This window comes from Falco rusticolus, chromosome 3, assembly GCF_015220075.1.
Source record: "Falco rusticolus isolate bFalRus1 chromosome 3, bFalRus1.pri, whole genome shotgun sequence".
Classification (NCBI taxonomy): domain Eukaryota; kingdom Metazoa; phylum Chordata; class Aves; order Falconiformes; family Falconidae; genus Falco; species Falco rusticolus.
In genome coordinates, this window is record NC_051189.1 from 3,449,681 (window position 1) to 3,472,449 (window position 22,769).

At 41.3% G+C, this 22,769-nt stretch overlaps 1 protein-coding gene across 1 annotated transcript in view; it reads right to left on the reverse strand.

The window, feature by feature from the left end:
• COL22A1 (collagen type XXII alpha 1 chain) overlaps positions 1-22,769 on the reverse strand; it is a 237,671-nt gene that overhangs the window by 213,852 nt on the left and 1,050 nt on the right. The window lies entirely within an intron of this gene.

Genomic DNA, 22,769 nt, shown 5'->3' on the forward strand with positions numbered 1-22,769 from the left:
AACCCACATAAGGCCAGGATAAAAGGAGCAGAGCACCAGCTGGTGTCAGTCAGCAGAACGGCGGCAGGATGGACTGATGCTGGCTCGACAGGCAGCGGGCGCAGTGTGACAGGGAGCTTGGTGGCCGTGGCTCATTTGGGACGTGCAGGACTCCTGCCCCAGCAGGACTACCTACATGACCAGGTCCGAGGGGAGTGTTTCTAAGGTGTCATTCTTCTCCACTCCTTGCCAAAACACTTCAAGAGCTCATTGCTGCATTATGAATGCTGAAAGATGTCTCAGAACAGTCATTTAAGCTAAAAATAGTGGGGGAAAAACCCAAATCAAATCAGAACATCTGCTTAAAATCATAATCTGTGGTGGCTTTAATATACATTTGTGGTTCAATATTATTCTTGTATTCAGGCCAAAATACATAATTTTATCCATTTTTGTAGCACAAAGAATTGAACCAAGTCTCTTAACTTGCAACTACTTTACGTATGGATATATCAGTCAGAGAAAATTACCCCATTCACATCGACAGCACTCATATCACAGCAAGGAAGTCTTCAGAGGTATTAGAAGAAAGCTTGGAGATCAAGCATTTTTAGTGATGGGTTTTCCACACTGGTTTCTTTCCCACCTCAGTCTCTCACTGTGAGACCGAGCACAGTTTGAGATGACAGCAGCTGATCAACATTTATTTCGCCTTCCAGGAGAAAGGGTGGAAAAGGAGCCAAAAGTGGGACAGTTTAGGTTTCAGAGTGATCCAAGAATAAGAAATCCTGTTTAGTTGACCCTATTTCCAAATGTCCAACGTGGACTTTTTTGTTACTATTATTTTTAGTTCGGCCTATCATGTGGGAATAATCAAAGTAGCCTAAGTCAATGGACATCCTTTAAAAATACCTCCTTTTTTCTTTTTATCTCACAAATATCATTTTGGGATTCCCTTGTGACACACTGCGATGCATTAAGTCATATTGCAAAAAGAACTTAACAAATGCTATCATGTCCGAGTTTATTACCAAACTGCGGACTCCATGTCTGAGGCCCTGTTTTTAATAGTATAATAGGAAAAAAAGAGGTGAAAAATTCTGTCTACATGCAAACATGATGTAGGAATGGCATCCAGGCTGAGAAGCATGCCGGTAAATGTTAAAATAAGCTCTTTACATGTGAAATACAGGCATAGTACTAAGCTATTCATACTGCCTCACAGCTGAACAAACAATATGCAGAAGACAGACACAAGCTCTATATAACTTTCAGCTTCAGTATAGCTTTTTAAGGGGGGGCCGGTACAGAGTTTTAGGTCAGCGAGCATCCTTGATAAGGCTTCTCTACTTTGCAACGGTAAGTAAACACTCTGGGAAATGTATGCTCGTAAAAAGCAGCATCAGAAAAAAGCTGAAGGAAAACTGGGTCTTCTCATCTTAAATGTATTTTAATATTTTTCTCACTGTTGAGCTTCCCTTGCACTCCTGCAATTTAAAGGATGCTGGCTTGTCTTCTTGAGCTTTATCCCTTGAGGCTGGGAACAGAGCTAGGGCTCTGCTTCCCAAAGAATCACATACATGTCCAGGATGGAACTGCATAGCTGGGCTATGACTATAGCATGGGCATTTTATCATGGGCTTTATTCCTGAATGAGCCAAAGTCAAAGAATATCCTGACGTCAGTTTATTTAGAAAACAACCCCCTCCATTCACTGTGCGTAAGCCAATGGTGTTTCCTATCCTGCCCTGTCTTTGTCCTGCCAAAGCCTGATCCTGAGGGAACATATAGTGAATTTGTTCTAACCTTGCTTCTCAGATAATGCTGTTGCATCCTTATAATTCAAGGGATAAGGAGGGAAAACTTGTACGAAAGAACAGAAGCAAAACTGTTTGTTTAGAAATGGCATTTTGAAAAAAAATGAAGGGAAAAAAATGGGCAGATACAAAGAATGTGGCAGAGAAGAAAACTTTATGGCCTTTCTAGGACAAGCAATTTAAGCACAAGCACTGGATATTCCCTATCTCAGGCCTCTCCAAAGACTGCTGCTCTGTCCTGGTTTAAGAGATGTCACCAATAGCAAAACTTATATGAGTTAGAGATCAAAAAAGCCAGAACACTTTCTGTGATCTCTTTCATCCTTCAGAGGAGTGATTCAGTCACAAATACTAATAAGACAAAACAAAGCTGGAGTCAATAGTAAGATGAGCATTTCAGGAGCGTGATTTAATAAAACTGCGTCTACCTCATGTGAGCAAAAGTTCAAAGACCCTACAAGGACAGTGAAAAGATCAGTGATTCGAGGCTGAATTTAAAAGCATGTCCAGTTATGGACTGTAGTCTGCTCATTAACATATCTGAGCTTTTACTTACATTTTTCTAAATTATACCACTGAACTGTACATCTTGCTGTTAAATTCAAGGGGGGGGGGGGGGGGGGGGACACACAGTAATATTATTGTGCTTAATTTCATCCATTCATCTGCTGCCACTGAACGTCACCATATGTCATATCAATGTTCTGACTATGCTGGCATTCATAAAGTGATTTTAAATGTCTTTCCTATGCCTCTCTGAAGAAGAGGTTAGCCTGGGATGAGAAAGACAGTGTCCGATTACACAACTTTTCACATACCAAAACAAATACTAAGAAGAAAAGCAAAAAAATAACTGAGAACACTAATATAGCTGACATCTTAGTAGAGTCAGCTTGTTGATCGTGCCTCTTCCAACTACTGAACCAAGCAATTTAATTATCTAAATTATTGCTGATAAGAGCAGGAAGCCAACCATATAAAAGAGGGATGGGACTTTCTTCCTCCTGATCAGTCCATGCGGCCGTATATTTTTGTTCGATGCCTTTTAAAGAAATCATCCGATGGTATTTCTGGAAGATATGCATCTTCCCAGGCCTGATCCAAAGCCAACTGTAGTTAATAAAAAGACAACCATTGATTTCAGTGGGCATTATTTCAAAAGCCATGTGAGCAATAGAGCAGAAGATTCTCTGCTAATACCAGAGTTGTTCCTAAGGTACTTTGTTCAACTACCTAGAGTCTGCTGAAATCAAGGAAAAGACTGTCAGGAGCTCCACGGTATGTTGGATGGGGATATTCATGCACCCTGCCTAGTTAACAGCTCTCCAACTTCTGCTCTAAGTGCCAGCGAGGCTGCAGGCGCTGAGACATTTCTTCTCTTCTTTTGCAATATCACGTCTTGAGAGCAACTTCTACCCCAATCCTTAAAACACCGATCAGATGCAGAGAGATGGTTAGCATGAATGCTAGCCAAAGTGATCTGTCAGCTTTATAGAAGATGAAATAGGGTGGTGGGAAAGATCCACCGGACCATTCAAACCCATCAGTTTGTTTGCCTTAGCTGAACTCTATTACTGCCCTGAAGTGCTTGGTACTGGAACCACCATGGTCCGTGAATGATTAATATTGCTGCAATTGGAAAGAAGTTTAATTGTGCAAGAAATAAAGTCCACACTGAATAATTAGGAGGGGAAAAATAATAAACAGCTGTTTCCTAAATGACAGGTGTTTGTCCAGGAGACCAAACAAGACAGGAATCTAATGGGGAGAAAAAAAAAAAAAAAAATCATAGAGAAGAGCGTAACCAAGAGTCTTAGAGAACCATACAGCATACTCCAAGGAAGACTGGATTAACTCAGCATGGGCATTTACTAATTTTTGTGTGCTCCACTTTGCAGCCTTAGAAATGTTCTTTTATCCTCTATGGTGTTGCACGTGCATGTGCAAAGAAACCTGCAAGAAGGTCAGAATTAGAATTCCACTACTCTTTACTCCTTAACCTCAGCTTGGATCACACATCCCTCAAATTGACCACTTGTAAACTCATCTACCACAGACGCTTTAAAACAAGCTCTTACTGGTTACCAGCCAAATCACTGCAATTCTAAAATACCCTAAGTACTAGAAGAGGACTTTGCAAAGTATTTTTTCCTGCTGCAGCCACACAGCGTCTGCAGGCTAAAGACTTGATGCAATACCCCCAAGTATAACTTTTCAGTGATTTGTCCAGAGGAAGTAACTCCAGATTTAAATTGTTCTCCTGCATGTCAAGCTTAGAAATCTTTCTATTGATTGGCTAAGAACACCCCAAACTAACCTGTGATAAAAAGTTTCTATGATAAAATCTCTCAAATCCTACAGTCTGTGGTTAGGGTACTACCAAATCCACACCAACATTTCCGAATTAATTTTGTTACCACTCCTACAAATAGGCTGCACTCACATCATGAGACCAGTTGTGTGCTGTGTCTACATCCCAGCTCTCTGAAGGGACAAGATATAGGTGTGCTCCATTCTGCAGTGCCCCAGTCGCTGGGCTCGTTAGAACAGATGCCACAAAGAGGTGCTCCAAACCTTTTAGGTCTGGCCTACTTTTAAACTTAACAGAATGCTAAAATGTCTCTCAGGTCGTCACTGAAACAGGGTTTGCAGCATACAGATGTCCTAGAACTTGAAAGTCCACCACCTGCATGTAATACAAGGTCCACTGGTTGCTTAGAGTAATAGATACCATTATTGACTGGCCTTTATAGGAAGAGGAAGATCTCCAGATCAATGAGTAAAGTAAGCAAGACAAAGGTCGAAATGATGCCCACAGAGGAAGAAAACAGTTCAAACTGTAGAAATAGTTTGCTGTGGAGTGGGAAATTCTGAGATTTGTGGCCGTTACTACATGTTCATACTGTCCTTAGCACTGTATGTGCAGAGCGTGTTGCTTTATTACAGGGTCACGGAACACCAGTCCTTTGGTCTAAGCCCAGTAACCTGTATGGGGAAAGTCCCACAAATCCCCTTCCCTCCAAGCAGAGGCAGAGCTGTTCCAGCCCACATCAATTATTAGGAAGCCTTTAACGCTGAGCCCCTTGAGGCGGTTCAATATGAGAGTGCTCTACTCTTACAGGGTCCATTTCCTGCTTTTTATATCCTCATGGAAGTTCTTCCAGCTCTTGGAATGAAACTCAATATTTTCTTTTTTAGTACAGTAGAGGATTATGTCAGTAAAAAGACCCATATGTCATGGCTTTATATAGTCAGCTAGCAGAGCTGGAGCGAGGAATCAGGATGGGGTAACAGCCTAAATCTGTTTGGAAAATAAGCAACATACTTTCTAACAACGAGGAGCCTGGTGAATGCATTTCCCAGAACTCCGACGGAGGCAATGCAAGGAAGAATTGCTTGGGATGCTTTGCTCTATGCCTTATGCTAATGGCCTGCATAAGGATTACTGGAATCTCTATAAGCTCCAGAAATTAGCTCATACCAACTGTCTGTCATTCTCAGGGTTATTAACAGGACTATGTTAATTTGAGCTGTATAACATTCACCCACCACTTCCCCAACACTTCTGCTGAACTGTCCAGCTCACAAAAAATTTCCCATATACAGTAACATCAGTGCCTCCTACTTGCACAATGTGAGTGAATTTGTCCTCCACATGTTCTAACAAGTTGATGGCCTTATAAAGTCATGAAAGTTTGTTCAGAAACAACAACTACATTTGATTAAGAGATTTAGTGTTGCAGAGCCTTTCTATGGCCTAATTTCCATGGTCTGGGCCTTTGTAATGAAACCCAGAACTCTACTGTGGACACCAAACACCACCAAAGGTTAAAGATCTATAAAGAAAGGCCATAAAAAGGAGAGATACCTGTTGTTACTTGGGGAGGTGCAGACAGCAGGGTTACATCCCCAGCCTTGCCCCTTTCTAAAACTTTCCCTCTTTACCCAGCTCTTGTAGGAGGCATTGTCCCAATTTCTCATAATTGCAGAACTCAAATCATTTAAGGCAGAGGCAATTCTGGGAAGACACAAGAGAATTCTTAAGATTAGATACCTTACCCAGTTTAGGTGTCTGCGGGGAGGTTGTATGGAGGATTTCAGACTGAAAATCTTGGAAGCAAGTCCCTCAAATCTTTATTAGCTCTAACTTCAAACACTTCTCTCTCCTATGAAAGGAGCTGGGGCTAGGAGGAGGGAGGAGGACTCATCTTCTCTGACCACAGAGGTCTGCATTGTGGATGCCTTCACCACCAACACAGACTCCTTTAAAACAACAGAAATAAGAAGCACAGCCTTGATGCAGCACCTGCTTTGAGTGAAGATAAAACTGGTTGGGCAGCATATCCTTGATGTCTCAGCCATCTCTGCCCAGCACCATGGGCACCATCAACATAGGACTAACAGAACTGGTGACAACCTTGCAGACTGAATTGTTATCTCAGGAACAGGGTATTGATCTTTATTTATAGGTCATGTATGATACTATATCTGTATCCATGAGGTCTGTTCAGGTAGATGGCCAAGGGCTGTGTGATGACATCAGGAAAGCAGTATTACCTTGGAAACAGACAATTGAAAATGAGAGAGCCAGGATCAGATGGCAGGACATACAGTAGTTACCAGGAAAACAACAGCAAATGCAAAATTGGAAACTTTGGTGGAAGAAAAAGGTCATGGAAAAATTGTAGAAATGGAAAAGAAATGCCCACTTAGACACAATGCTAGAAGTTAGATCAAGTATCATCTGTGCCTTTCTGGACTTTAAAGATGATTTCAAGATATCGTCTCACACTAGGCTATTTCCTAAGTCACTGCAGAGCTTTGGCTGGGATTTATCTCATGTTTAGACTGTAGGTGTCTAACTAACATAGTATGTGGTTTTATACTTGAGCTCCTCAGGATGGGTCCCCTTTCCAGTTCATGGAGAAAAGGAAAAAAAAAAAAAATCCATAGCCAGATTGATTTTATCTCATTCTAAGGAGGATGAGTAAAATAAATTCATTACTCACAAGAAGTGCTTATTTTCCCCAGATGCAATAACAGAAGACTAGACAAAGAGCTAAGATTTAGATATTGATATTCCAGCAGATACTGATATTTCAACAGATGTCTATCTGGTCAGTGTGACATAAAGTCAGCCAAAAGCAGCCACAACAAACAGATGACAATGGTAATACTAGGAAACTTTAGCAAGTTCAGACGAAGAAGGTGAAAAGACTTGAGTATGAAGTCTTTGCCTAATGGGGAACAGAAGAATTGCATCTAGATTTCTAAACAGATAACCCTTCCTGAATAATGAAATTGGCTTTGAAAAGGCAGTTTGGGTAGAAGGACCAAAATGGAGCTAGGAAAAGCAATGTCTTTTTTGAACTTTTACACTAGTTTACACAAAGAGAGCTTAAGAACATCCTGTGCAGGATTTAGGCCAGTTTCTGGGTGAATTATAATGGATACGGGAACTAAAATTATGGGGCATTCATGGAATCCTCAGTTGCCTAAAGGTTAAACTTCAGTCTAAGTTTTCTGTATCCATAAACAGCACGGGATGGAGTCAGCCCTGATTTCCATCTGTCCTAAGTGCCAGTGGGTAAAGCTTTGTTATCACTGACTTTGCAAGTAGGCTCAGGAACCTGGAGGGCTGAGGACAGTCCCCACCGGTAAAATAAAGGCTACAAAAAGGCACTGAGTACCTTGGCCTTTTTCTACATCTTTCTCATCACTAGATTTCCTGCCCCACTGAGCAGGAAGCAGCTACTTTGCTTTCCTTCTGATGCCAAGGAAAATGCCAAAGTACTAATACCACCAAGATGGACAGAGATGCACATGAATTTACCCCATATACAGATAAGCAAATATTTCACACACAGTTGTTCTCTGAAGAGTAACTGTTTTAATCTACTTGTTGCCAATTAAAAAAAAAAAAAAAAAAAGAATAGGATTGTGCTTGTTTTGCTGTTTTCTCTGTGATATCAAGACTGGCAGCCTGTGCTTTTTTTTTAGATAAAATCGGGTGTTATAACTCTTTTTTCCATGGATACATGTAAGACCTAATCTAATGTATGAAAGTTTTTCATATTCATATTGTTGTATTCAGGAAACAACTCTTATTTATAGATTATTACAGCTGAAAGGGATGATTATGTACAGTCTGACCTCCTGGTCAACATAAACCCAAAATTATTCTTAATAACAGCAGTATCTCATCTGTATCTTGTACAAAAGTTGCAGTACTTTTCCTACTCTAGAGAGCCATCACTCTTGATTTATGTGACAGAATATTCCCACACCAGAACTAGAAAGTTGTTTAAGTGTTCAGTTACCATTGCCTGATGTACTTGATCTCTAGAATGAATGCATTCATCTTCTATTTCCAGTGTCATGTTTTAATCTGAAACCTTCCCCTGGCTTCTAGGCCCAGAATGAGTTGCTAGGCTGGTGGTTAATAATTAAAGAATTTGCATTTTTTCCCTACTAAGGTAAACATGAAACCCCACAATGCTATTAGGCATTCCTTAGCCTAAAAAGAACCCCAAACATACAAAGAAGAAATGAAATAACACATTATCTCAGCTGCATTAGCAATGTTTCACTTGTATAATAATAATAAAAAAATAATCTCAAGATCAACATAGCACTTTGGCTTTTCCTAGTCTCGAGAATCCAAATACAAGGTGATGCTGAATCCTCAGACTTAAGAAAAATTATGCATTTGTGTACAACTAAACAGTAAGTACCTCAAGAAGTTCTCCACAAAACACTGCTGGTAGCCATAGCAACCGCATTCACAGTATGTTTGCTGGAAATCATTTTTTAAAGCAACTTAAAGTACATTTTTCAGCCATTATTTACATATCTAACTTTCAGGACCCTCGGTGCAACCCTGCTCTCCATTCAGCTTCCACCCTTGTGCTTCCAACTGGCATGCATGGCATGTGAGTTGCTGAGGTGACTTCCAAATGTGGGGAAAGAATTTTCTCTCCAAAATTCAGCAGGCTTAAATCTAAACTGCTGAACTGTGGCTTTCATTTCCACTGAAAAACCATGCTGGCACAAACACTTACATCGCTCAGGCAAATCGGACATCCGAGGAGGATTACACTTAAAGCAATAACTGGTATAAGTCCCAATACACTATAAAGGGGATGGGAAAAGAAAAACTCTTTAAGAACCCTGACATGTTAGATCTGAAGAAATATTTGCTGTATCAGAATTCTGGTCTTGCTACATTTATCTACTAGCAAGTGCTGCAAAGCAACAGAACTTCAACACTACTTGGGATATGAAAGCTTTGGAGAGCCGCTGTACTTAGTTCATCTTACATAAACTATGCATTTCTATGGCATAGCTTCTCTAAATGATTGGCATCATACAGTACCATAGCCATGTTTGGCATTTATCTGTTGAAAGGAATTCCATCCCATCACCACCACCACTCCTTGAAACAGCTACGTGAGACCAGATGAGAGTACTGCTGGTTTCCTGTATTCGGATCCACTGCCTGATCAGAAGACTATTGTGGGCTTAACTCTTCTCTCTGGTGCTCCCACCTGCATTAACAATAGCTTTGACTTTCAAGCCTGAGAGACAAGCACGCTAGCTCTTCACATTTGGTCTGCCCTTGGAGAAGACAGAATTTTGTTTCCCTCTGAGGTGCGTGAAACCAACATTGAAAGCATAATGCAGGTTTGCAGTCTTGACACAGAACTGTTTCTGAAGCCTGCGGAAAAATGTTTGTCAGAGCAAATTGCAAAGCATATCCGTACTCACACCCCCCGAGTCTCTTCTCACTGGCAATGGACTGTTTCTTCCTTTTCCAAACCACTACATTAGTTTGATGCATTGATTCATTTATTCACCTGTAGCAGCTTGTCTAACTTGCCCATGACTTCACTAATTATGAGGCATTCACCATGAAAACCAAACCAAAACCCACAAAAACATCCTCCATAGCATACTAGTAGATTTCTTCTAAAAGCTTTGCTTTGGGATGCTTTTTATTAAAGCTAGTCCATTACTTTTATGAAGCATTCAGTTATATCCACAGAAATGCCACAAGATAGCCACGAGACCACTGTTTTCCCTGTTTTTGTGTACTTCATAGGTGAAGTCCCTCTGAGGTTGAAAGCATTAAAAGACAAAAAACAATATTAAAAGCTATAATACAGGTTTCAGCATTAAGATTTTTGAAGTCCAACTTACCTTAAGCTAGAACAAAGATAGCTGTATTTCAGTGTAAGAGAAATGCTAATTCTTCTGCCACATGTTGCTGTGATGTTATCACCAATGTTATTCAATATTCCATTATATTAAAACATTATGATACCTGGAAAATATTCACAAGTTCTCATCTTGTTCCTAATAACATCCTAGAGGCAAAAAGATTTCTTCCCCACATACCAATGTACGAATGTCATCTTTATGACTGCTGCCTATAAATTACACCAGGAGGACTCAGTTTGACTGGCAACAGTTCAAGAACAGGAAAGTCAGGACAATGAAGCGACTTCAAAGGAACATGAGTTATTGGAAAGATCATGCAAGTGCAGGCTAAGTATTCAACCTTAACACATTTCAGTTTCATCAGATTCCAAATAGCAGGAATCAATTACTTTTTCATAGCAGCAAATCTCTGGTGTCTCAGAGCCTGGCTCTATCCTGATGTGCAGATGCAACTCTATGTATTAGTGTAAATAAAAAAGAAAAATCAAAATCAACAGCAAAAAAAAAAACCCAAACCAAGTCCCAGTGGAATTGCAAAAGTGCAAAGTATGAATAAAGCCACACAGACCCTGATGCTGAGGCTGACCCGCCTTGCTGCAGAGGACAAGGTCTTAAAATAAATATGTTACCAAAGCATTTAAATCCATTCAGCAGTCACCCTAAGATGATTCTTCCACTGAATGAGAGACTTCTCTTCAACCACAAGTTATAAATAGGAGAATTGCCTTTGCATAGTGTGAATCTCACAGCAAAGGGAACATTTCTAGAGAAAATGCAAAGATTTCATCTAGGACTGGATTATATTAGCCTGTTTCTCATCTTAGGAAAAGAATGGGGGGGGGGGGAAGTATTTTTCCCAGCACGTGACTCTTAGCCACATTAAGACCTACCTTATTTCTGAGCTCTGTCCTGCGGCAGAGGAATGCCTTTCTTGCAGGCTACAGCACTGCAAGTAAACAGGCAGGGATGGGCAGGATGTGGGCAGAACTTGGGATCTACTCTACCCCTCCCAGGGACCAAAGTAGCCTCACAGCCACCACAAATGCAGAAGAGAAGGACGGTAAGGAAGGGCTATCCCTGCCGCAGTGCCTCCCGTGATTACTGCTTGGGCAATGGCTGCCCTCGCCTCCCGCCTGGCCCAGGACATCACACAAGCACTGCTTAACACCCCGTTCACCTGCAGACGGATACACCGGTCTCTGTGCTGGTCCCAGTATTGGCATCTGTGTACTGCGGAACATACCAGTGTTTGCAGATACCCATTCAGTTCAGATTGCAGCCTGGCAATCAGGTCAGTGGTTTCTAGACTGTGATTTCAGGCATTTCCTGATGCAATTGCCTAGAAAGGATATTGCCAGAAATGTTCTAGCTCACCTGCTTTTGCTGTAGAAAGCAGCCTGAGTGCATTATTTTTTCATAACTTGTCATAGACAAATTTAAAAAATTATTTCGCTCATAATTTTAATCGAACAGATTATGATAATTATTGAAAGCATTTTAAAAGTTATACATGTTGAAAAGTTATGCACATTTTAAAAGTTATGAAGTTTAGTACGTCAGGTGTTTCTACTAAATTCATCACATCAGTGGAAGCCAATGTAATTTTCTTTTATTAAATACCACACCCCGAAGTAAGTGATTCAGAAATGACTACAGTCTTTGCTAGCTCTGCTGATTTAATAACACAGCTTGCAAAAAGATCAATATTCAGACAATCCCACTGGTATCTCAGCATACCTCTTAGCAAATTAAAGCGCTCCATAATTTCTTTATTGGAATGACAGAATCTGCCCCTAAATAAAGCCAGCACGGTAGAAGCCTCAATAAATTGCAGGTCATTTTCCACTTAAGTCTGTGTAACACCAAATGCACTGTTGAAAGATTAAATCACATATAACTATTGCTAGTGACAGAACCCTTCTTATACCTCATGGATTTATTCCCAGAAAGCATTAAACCTATAGGAAGGATGGCATTAGTTTTCCTATCTCTATTTCCCATTCTGTTTAGGCATCATCTAAACCATATCTCAAGGGATTGATTCTTACTATCTAAGAAAACATCAGTGTGAACAAGGTCAGAGGCCTTTCCCCAAACTCAGGTGGTACAATGAAGAACCCTCGAGAAAGAGAAGTCTGTGCCTTAAATATAGAATTGGATATAAAGTAATCCCTGAGCAATCCCTGAGTTCCCACCTAATCAGAAAATCTACTCATCACCAACTTTTCCCATTAAAAGTTTGGGATTTGGGATCCCATAGCGTATGGCACAGAAGCAGGCACTGAAAGAAAGATGCGTGCCACTGTTCTTATACATGTTCAACAAAGGAAGCAGCATTTCCATTAAGATACATTTTCAAATGCATCTTAAGACTTTCACTTCAGTGACATCATTGATGGAAGACTTAAGTGTTTATTCTCCTTCGTATCAGGCTAATTTATTTATTTATTTATTCATTTAATGAGATTTGGGTACCCTATTTCTCCTTTCTCCTAGAAAACTATAGCAAAATCTTTTGAAAATTTGCCCCCGGTATCTAATACTTGACAACCTCTTTCTGCAAATTTTAGCTTTTAATTCCAATTCTTTTAACTTTTTCTGGTACATATCAGAGGGGTTTTATACCCCAGGGCATGAAATTCAGAGACTCTTCTGTGATTCCGTTTGACTTCTCCAAGAAGGCCACAAGCTTGTCTTTTTTGATAAACCATAAGCTAAAAAGGAGCATCTCCAGTAAAATACAAGATAGCACAACTCCTAGGGCCAAAGGACAGTCCTGCTTCGATAGGAAACAAGTGGTTTTTAAAAGGCCAAAACAAGCCCAATGATCAACCAGATGCCTGGGAAGAAAGCTGCTCTTGGCAGAAGGCAACACACTCGAAACAGCTGTAATTCCAGAAGCATGACCTGGTGATAACTGACTGTCTTTAAAACCCACAAAGACAACAGGAACCTACTGTAAAACCTACGAGACCCTCCTGGTCACCCTTCTCCTGCTCCGGAGTCTGGGTGCTGCTCCTGGCATTGTCACAGCTCCCAAGCAATGTCAGAAGAGCCGTTCGGGAGGAAAGGGGAGTTAGCCTGTGAATAAACAACATGAGCACATGGTGGGACGAGTGGGGATGGGGTGGACAAATCCATTCCCCAGCTCTTCTTTCAGCCTGCTTGTCTCCTGAAGTATAACTGTGTATATCTTCACCTCAGAACTTGTTTCAGTGATGGTGCCTGTTACAGCACCTTGGGAAATTCTGACAGGGAACAGTTCAAAGTCAGGCTCTGCCCTGAAGAAATACCCATGATTTACCCATGGTAGCTCCTCCAATTTTCTCTATCCTAAGTGAGTTTTTTTAAGTCCTAAAATAAAATGCTCCCTCATCTGATCATCAAGAATCCACCGTGGCTCAAGTCTTCCATCAGGATGCATCTCCCAGCAAGTCTCTGTTATGAGCTGAATTAGAAACAGTCCCGGAGGGATTAGAAAAGGGCTATAACCAGGCTCTTCACCTGTCAGCTGGTCTTTAAAATGCCAGTTTTTCAGACGGGGGCTTGGACACTGAAGAATTTGTTTTGCATAAGATTCCTGTGGCAGAGCAAGAACTAAGCTCAGCCCAGCAGTCCAGGTCTTGCACCAAAAGGAAAGCCCTCCTGTCCCATGTTATCTCTGCTGGGACAGGAGCAAAGAGTGTCCTGTTTACCAGACATGATCCTTGTGCCAAACTAGTTTACAATCTAATAGACAGGATTTCACAAATCCCATGAGTACACAGCTGTAGAAGATCCAAAGGTGTTAACAGCCTCCTCACACTCCCCATTCTTACAGAGGGTACTGAAGGAGAAAAACTCTCCTATCTGCTTCGTTGTCATCCAATACAGCATGGTGTCACAGAACAGAGAGAGAGTTAGCACTTGTCTGATCAGGCAAACAAGTTAGCTAAACAAGAAGAGCTGGTAATGAGGCAGAAAAGCTGTATGCACAGTGGCATGGATCCTCCCACCTAGGCATGGATCAAGAGTGTTCATAATACTGTTATTTAATTGAGAGACTTCATAGATAAAGGGCAATTTTTGCATGCAGCGTAGGACTGACAATGGAAAAATCCATGCTCTGTGGAGCCTCTTAATGAAAAACCAGAATTAATAAACATTATCCCATTTATAACAGGAATAAGTGAAACGATCATTTTTTTTTTTTGGATTCACAGAAAATTGTCGCCATGTTCCAGCAGTTATTTTTGCTGGCTCATTTCAATGCAAGAGAAAAACTTTCTTCATGTCAGTAAAGTCTTAAATTGGTCACAGGGGACAACTAAATTAACCCAAAAGCTAGTATTCCCCAAAGCCAACATGATCCCTCTTCTGCATCGGACCCTAAAGGAGGGAAAGAGCAGCTTTCTTAAGACAACGTGCTGTCACAATGGCCTATATCTTCCTATACCATCTGTATGGATGATGGAGCCCTTGGCTACACATTGCTGTCATGTTGCAGACCTCCTGAAAGAGCCTGGGATAAAATTCCCACATCATCCTGCTACAGCTGTTCCGGACCCTCCTGCTCACCTAAACTGCTAGTTTCATTCAATACAAAACTTTTCTGCAGTGCTAATTTATTGCAAGAGAGATGCCACTGAATGTTGGCCAACAGCCATGCCCCCCCAGCCTGCCTGTGGGGAATGTAGTCCCGCTAGGTGATGCCCTGAAGCCTTATTGAAATGATGGAGATTCATCTGTCCAGGCACAGAGATTTACAGTGTAGTTGTCTATACTTCAGTAAACCACCCACCAGCCCTTTATAATCCATAGAGAGGAACAGACACTTCTAGGAGAGTAATGCATTTCAAACAGGTCCGATGAATCATCCTGCAAAACCTCCCTATTTTTCTTCACCGTTTCTAAAGGCAGTGAGGGGTATCTGGCTCAGCAGGAAAGTTTCCAACAGAGACATAAAACTAGGTGAGGTGACCCATCATGCCATCCTGGGCAGAAAGGGCCCATCTCCAGACGTACTTGGCCTCTCTGCTGGAGGCACACAGACCCAGGTGAGATTAAACACCACACAAATGGGTGGCACAGCCATTGCCCCATGACTATGCCCATCCATGCCACTTGCCATGGCAATTCTTCAAGGGAATTCAGCCCATGATATGATGTATTTTCAAGTCATTGATGAAGAGAAAAGCAAAAGCGTACAGCTAAGGGAAGAAGTGACACTGGTTAACACAGAGTTCTTACTGCTTATTTCTGGTGGTGCTTTTTCTTGGCTTGGTTTGAGGTTTTTTCCTTATGAATCCTGAAGACCTACAAAGCTGACAGCAAGTCTTTCAACTAGGGGGACAGACTCACCAAAACTCAGTGTACCTGCAAGTTCCTTCTGTGGCTTCCTTGACTGGCCAGGACCTCCTTCATGGGTTATTACCTTCAAAAATACTCTTTGGGAGAGAGACAGGGAGCAAAACCACAGATATGGAAATGCAGAGAGCTTGAAGTAACAGTAAAAGTTTTTAAGTTATTTATCATACCAGTGGAATCTGGCATAAGGATATTTTATGTTTTATCTGTTTTGCTGCATGCTGTTATCAGTCTTAGCTCAGAAACTGCTGAAGGAAAAGTGATTTCTCTTTATATACAGCTTGATCAGAGGGTGTCTTGGAAAGCAACATTTCTCCAACTTCCTTGTGTCGCCACATCTAAAATTAGCAACTTAATTTTATAGCCCACTCATAACTGCCACAGCCTTTGAGGGGTCATGGCCCATAGTCTGGGAACAGCTGCTAAGGGAAGTGGAAAGGATGCTAAGGGAAGAAAATATGACAATAGAGATATCTTCTGAAAGGGGAAAAAAAGTCAAAGGTGGCAATAAAATAGACAGAACAGTGAATTAAAAAGACCAAGAAACTACTCAGAAGTACACAAATAACTTGAATGAAAAAAGAACAGAAAATGCACTCAGTAATAAACCCAAGCAATGGCAGAAGAAAAAGTTAAAATAAGCCCACTTGTAAACCATTTTAATTTCAGGAATCAATCATAAAAGTACCTACTCGTATAATTAAGAAAAGGCCCCAGAAAACATAAAGAACACTCTTAGAAATACTCTAGAGGTGGTACCATAAGAAAACAGCAAAGCAGGACAGGGGAAATTGCTGTGAAAACTCAAGCACAAGGTGGCTTATGAAAAGTCAGACTTGAACAAAGGTTGTCAACCCATCTGTTGGGAATGAGCAATTCACTCCTGCCCCAGCCTCCCAGAGTGGGTGAACAGTTTTATTACATATGCTAAAGTGGTCTCCTTTACAAAAAGAATGATTTTTTTTTTTTTCTTCCTGCTGCAGGAATGTGAAGTCACTGGCCATTGCAGAACTACATTGTCAGGTCCCATGTTCAGACTGGGAACATCCTGGGCTGCGATGCAGCAGATTGTATAAATGAAGCAGATCTGAGCTTGGCCAGTGCTTGCAGGGATCGGATGAATTTCGGGTGCCACAGAAGGGCTGTGCCTTGCTGTCTCTTCTCAGGTACAGAATTAATTTCCCAGTCAGGAGTTAAAACCACCATGCCTGACTGCCCTGTCTAGATCTAGTGAACGGGGTTTGCTGAAGATTTTCTCGTATCCTGTGCAACGACCAGCACTGAGCACACTTCTTTTATCAAATACTACAATGGACTGAAAACGACACGTTCCTTTGCATTTCTACCTTATAGTTTCATCAGGGCGTTCCACTTATTGTGGAGAAAAAATGTGTCCTACACTGAAATGGATAAAGGGTTGCAGGGATGCCCAGTGTAAGAAGTACTTTGAAATAGGTACCAGCTGTTGTTTCATTTCGAAGAACTGCAGTGGTAACCAATAAAGTCAATGCAGATTATTCATATCCTTTATCTGCTGATGAAATTAGAATTACTGAAGTTCCATCATACAAGTGGTAATTAGTTTTATACTAAATGTGGAGCCAACAGAAATCACCCGGTACCCCTCAGCTCTAAACTTTCCAGCTCAAATAAAATCTTTGCAATCGATATGCAGAATAATTCTTTTTATGACAATCTATAGAAATCTGGTTTCTCTGGAAAGAAATACCTGGATGCTGGCAATAGGCACGTAATTCAACACAGTTAAACAAACAGAGCACTACAAAAATTGCACTTGGGTAATAAGCAGTCAAACCACAACCAAGTGTTGGCTAAGCTTAGATTGAAGAGTCCAAAAATATTTAAAACTGTCAATGGTTTAAACATCCCCCTCAAATGCAATATGAAATATGGCAGTTTTGGCATCTCTTATTACAATCACTTAAGAATCAATATTCAGGACATAACAATAATCAAATCAAGTTGCTTAAACTGAACTCAATGGATCCTTCTATTTTGCAAAGAATCAAAGATTAATTTCTAAGGAACTGAATCAATGCAAAGTAAATAGATTCTGTAAGCTGGGGAAGGATACCATATGTATACTGCATAGTAGATAAGCTCTGTGATAGCAGTACTCCCTGAGCAAAGAAAATCTAGACAGCTGCATAATCAGGACTGACAGCACTTGCAAAATATGAGCCATAACTCAATTTCATTCATTTCTAATGAATTGTCAGGGCCAACGTAGCTTGGAAAAGCTTTGTGACATGTAACCAGATCATCTCCAGGTTTTGCACTTGTTGGCCAGGTCTGAGGCCACATACACCTTGGTGAGAGACTTGTAACTCCGCAATGTGCTCTCATGATGGGCTGCTTCGCTATTTCGGTAGCGCAAGGTTTGCAAGCAAGTGCCAGGGCTCACGGGCACCTGCCCTCTCTTTATTGCTAAATTTCCTCCATACTAGTGAAGAAATGGGAAGTTTTTAAAGAGTTTTCATACTGTTTTACAGGAAGAAGCCTTTTCAAGTCAAAGTACTTCCAGAAATCTCAGCTCTTGTTTGTCACTGTACACAAAGCTACATGGTTTCTGTCATGAAAACCTCAATATAATAAAGCATGGGAACCCAGCCCACCTTCAGGCTCCCAAGCAAAGAAACTCTCCTTCCCCCCCCTCCCCCTCCCCCCCCTCCCCCCACCAAGATTGCTTCTAACAGCACAAGGAAACAAAATCTATCTCACTACTTGCATCACCTGTGATGTGAAATTAATTTTCCACTAACCAGTAGGAAATAACGTATCTGTTGTAGAACAATAATGTTCATTAGAGGGGTGGGTTGTTTCTTTTTCCCCACACTCCAGATTAGATGTCTAATCTATACCACAAGTCCCTGGCAGGTAATATATCCACCATCTACCCACCTACTGCCAATCCTGAAATGGTTTTCTCAAGGCAATAATAACATTTGCATACTTTTTCCTTGCTAGGTGGAGTATCAGATATTTAATCTTCATCAACCTTTTAGTGATGCTGAAAATATTACCAGCTCCCTCCCACCCTCATATTCAGACTAGGAATGAATAAGTAAATTTTCCCTCAACCAGAACTCTTGGTCCTGTTTTGCAGATCATATTCACATGATAAAATATTTCAGCCTAATCAGTGGAGCCGGACATCAGGAGTAGAGTGGGAAGAAGAAATCAGTGTAGACTTCCCCCCACACCCCTAGCCAAGCTCCTCTGCTGTGATGATCATGTCTGGGGGTCATTACATACAGCCCCCATGGCAGCCAGCACCAGCAAGTGCAAAGGAAATCATGTAAAGGAAAGGAAAAGTCCTGAGATGGAATACAAGGGTTGTAGGGTTCTCACTGTTACATTACTATCTCTGAACAGAGGGACGTGTCATTTTTGTTAACACTTCAGGTAGTTGTAGAGAGCAATAAGGTCTCTGTTGAGCCTCTGGAGTATAGACACACTGCAAGAGTCATGGAAGTAGGCTAGATGGTCAGTAAGGGAGCTTCATGCATATGTCTCAGGCATAAAAGGGGGACCTGCCTGCCCTATCCTGCAGCACCTGCACTTCCATGGTTTTAAAGCCATGCCAGGGCAAATCTGGGTTCCCAAGGCATCATTCCCCCATATAAAATCTGTGGTCAGATTTTTTCACCAGTGACATTTTCCAGGACAGAAAGAAAGCAAGATGTTAGATGACAAGTCATTCCAATTGCACTTGCTGGTGCTGGCTGCCATGGGAGCTGTGAGCAGACACAAGATTCAACAGGGCTCAGCGCTGGGTCCTGCACCTGGGTCACACCAGCCCCCCACAAAACTACAGGTTTGGGGAAGGGTGGCTGGAAAGCTGCCTGACAGAAAAGGACCTGGGGGTGCTGGCTGATGACTGGCTGACCATGAGCCAGCAGTGTGCCCAGGTGGCCAAGAAGGCCAGTGACATCCTGGCCTGTATCAGAAACAGTGTGGCCAGCAGGACCAGGGCAGTGATTGTCCCCCTGTACTCAGCACTGGTGAGGCCGCACCTCGAATCATGTGTTCAATTTGGGGCCCCTCACTGCAAGACAGACATTGAGGTGCTGGAGCGTGTCCAGAGCAGGGCAGTGACGCTGGTGAAGGGTCTGGAGCACAAGTTTTGTGAAGAGTGGCTGAGGGACCTGGATCTGTTTAGCCTGGAGGAAAGGAGGCTCAGGAAAGAGACACCTTATTGCTCTCTACAGCTACCTGAAAGGAGGTTGTATCAGGGTGGGTGTTGGTCTCTTCTCCTAAGTAAGAACTGATATACTAAGAGGAAATGGCCTCAAGTTACACCAGGGGAGGTTTTGATTGGATATCAGGAAAATTTCTTTCCCACAAAGGTTTGTCAAGCACTGGAACAGGCTGCCCAGGTGGTTGAGTACCTGGAGGTATCTAAAAGACATGTAGATGTGGTGCTTAGGGACATGGTTTGGTGGTGGACTTGGCAGTGCTAGGTTAACAGTTGGAGTCAATGATCTTAAAGGTCTTTTCCAACCTAGATGATCCTATGAAACCATACTTCCCCAAAACTGAATCCAGCTAGTCTCTTTTTGCAGCTTGAATTCTGGAAATGTTGCTGGCCATTAGAGAATCTATTGCTCAATTAATAAAAAATCAGAATGCTTTGAACTAATAAAAAACACCTTTTTTTTTTTTTTTTTTTTTTTTTTAGGATCCCAATGTTGCAGTTAACGTAAGACCTCCTTCTAATATTATCTGTCATTCATGGGTGAAAGAACTGACTGCACAGAGCCATTGACTTGCTACAGACTGTGCAGCACATCTGCCAGAGCAACGTCCTTTATCCACGACCCCTGACTACAGCCCAATGGGCTTTTAGCTGCAACGTTGAGGCAAAAATCCTTAACTTTGCCTTCAATTTACTGACCCATGATGTCATCTATAAGTCAAGATCATTAGGACCAACACTTCCTCTCCCCTGAAAAACACCCCAAAACCTAGCAGTGATTTTAAAACAAATTTGAAATGCAAATCTTTAAAATGAATGTCATCACTTACTACCTCACAAGATTGCATACTTGCTTGCCAAGGAAAATGTAAGTCTGAGTGCAGCTTAAGCAGACCACTTCAAGCTTAAAACATCTAAGTAGTCTTCCAGAAGCACAACGGGAGGTCTTTGCAGAAGTTTCTCTGTCTACAAAATACATGCTTCTGCTTGGCTCTGCTAATTGAGCTGGGACAGAGCCATCTCAACTCATGGCAACTTCAAAAGCCTGATGTGACTTCTATTGAAGGGGACCAGAAAACCTTCAACAGTAACTGGAACAAAGCATTACAAAAACATCGAGTAAAATAAAGTATATGATGAAGGAAATTAACAGTAAGCTGGTGTCCAAATATGACAGGATAGTTTCTAATATGTTTATTTTCCTACTTTTTTCCTGTTCTTAAAAAAACTTCTAAATATTTTCCCAATTCCTCAGTTACAGTTTAGTGATTTCTGTAGATACTGTCTCTTCCTTTCCTCATTCCCAAAACTGGAGCTGTCATGCTCCAAAACATCTTTGTAACAGGTGGTAGTGCCTAATATAAAGCGAGCAGCATCCAAGACGGACCCAGTATTCCTGTCTTTAGACTCCTTTGGCCACAGAAAGACCTGCAGGAATGGCTGCTCTCTAAAGAGCTACTTGTAAAGGTAGAAATGCACTGTCCCGTCCTCCTCACTAGGGAAAACAGAGTTGGAAAGGCTGGAAGGGGATACTTCACTGTCATCAGAGACAGTATATAATTAAGTTTATCTAAGAAAGATTGGGGAATTTGGCACTGCCTGAACAACTGAAATTGCCCAGTACCACCCATATTACTCAGGTGTGGTGGTACAGACAGACGTTGATATGATGCAGGTTTTTTCTTAAAGATTTTGCTCCTCATCATGAGAAAGGGGAAGAGTTTACGAATGGCTTTTAAAAGGGAGGAATTGCAATCACCCAGCAGTGATTAATCAAAACAGGTTTTAGAAGAAAGCGTTGCAGTATGACAAATTGAAATATCCTTTGAAACCAAGGTAATTACCAAGAAATCGCAGAAATGTATTTTAGCAAGAAAGTTATCACATGCTGGAAATAAAAGTGTTCTTTTATTCCTATTATTTTCAGTATCATAAAGGCCAGAAACAAAAGCTAGCTCCAGCATGTAGCAAGGATGCTTGCCCTAAAATGGCATGAAATATCAGCAGAAGCAAGAAAAGACTTATGTGTATGTATAGGTGCTACAGACACGCTCACCCACACGTTGTCTGGGTCTCTGAGCTCAGGAAAAGCTTCCCACAGACCAAAGAAACAAACTAATTTTTCCAGCTAATTCTTCCTTTATTAGGTCCTCATTGGGGACCTTGTCCTTCCATCACACTGAGTCATATTCATGAGTCATACCGATACTTCCCTCACAGTAAGTCCTCCATCAGATGCGCTATTCCAACTTAAAGCCTCTTCTCATTCGTGGCATTGGTTTCACTCAAATTTGAGAGACAAACACTTAAAGAGAATACTCTCTGCACTCATACAACAAGCAAGATTTGGCCCCAGACTGATCCCAGAAGAGAATGGCACCATCACCTGCTGTTTGGGAAGTCAGAAGATGTGGTGTCTTCCCTTCGCTTTGCAATGTATTGAGAGCTGCCCTTCTGCAAGGTACTTGCAGTAATCCTAACCTAAACCAGATGACATTCATCAGTTGGTCGGCTGCCCACTAAGTTCAGAATGGGACTCTTAACTTCACTGAGCCTCAGTTTCACCAGAAAGGATCCCAAAACAGCACACTGCCTCTTAGAAGCAACACAACACACTTATTGAAGATACACAGTGAATCTGCAATACATGCTCAGAACTTTCTTTTGTAATAGTATTCCTAAACACTTCATGATGTAAATTCTAACAATATATCTTCACGTACTTGATATGTCTTACTGAAAATTACTTCAGAGCATCATCCCAGCTGTGGACTATGAACTTTCTATATTCAGAATAGCAGCATCACACTGGGAAATATGCATGACAGTTGGTAGAAGGACTGAAACTTGAGTAAAAATTAGTATATACCTACTCTTAAAAAGAAGTAATTAAGCTTTTAAAGTGGAATAAACCTTGCAATTGTCTGCCTAACCTATTTGAGAAACTTCCCCTACTATTTTATCAATTAATATTTATTCTTCAGTATTTATACAAACTCCCACAAATCAGATTTCTAAACAGGCAATTGTAAAAGAATAAGAGATTCAGGCATGCATCTAGAGTAATCCTGGGTGAAAATTAAGCACACAGTTACATACACAGATTTTGCAGGTGCATCATCCTGAGAATGATTCCATTAGTGTCCACACTGCGCAGATGGGCTGTGTTATTTTAAGGTCTTAATCAA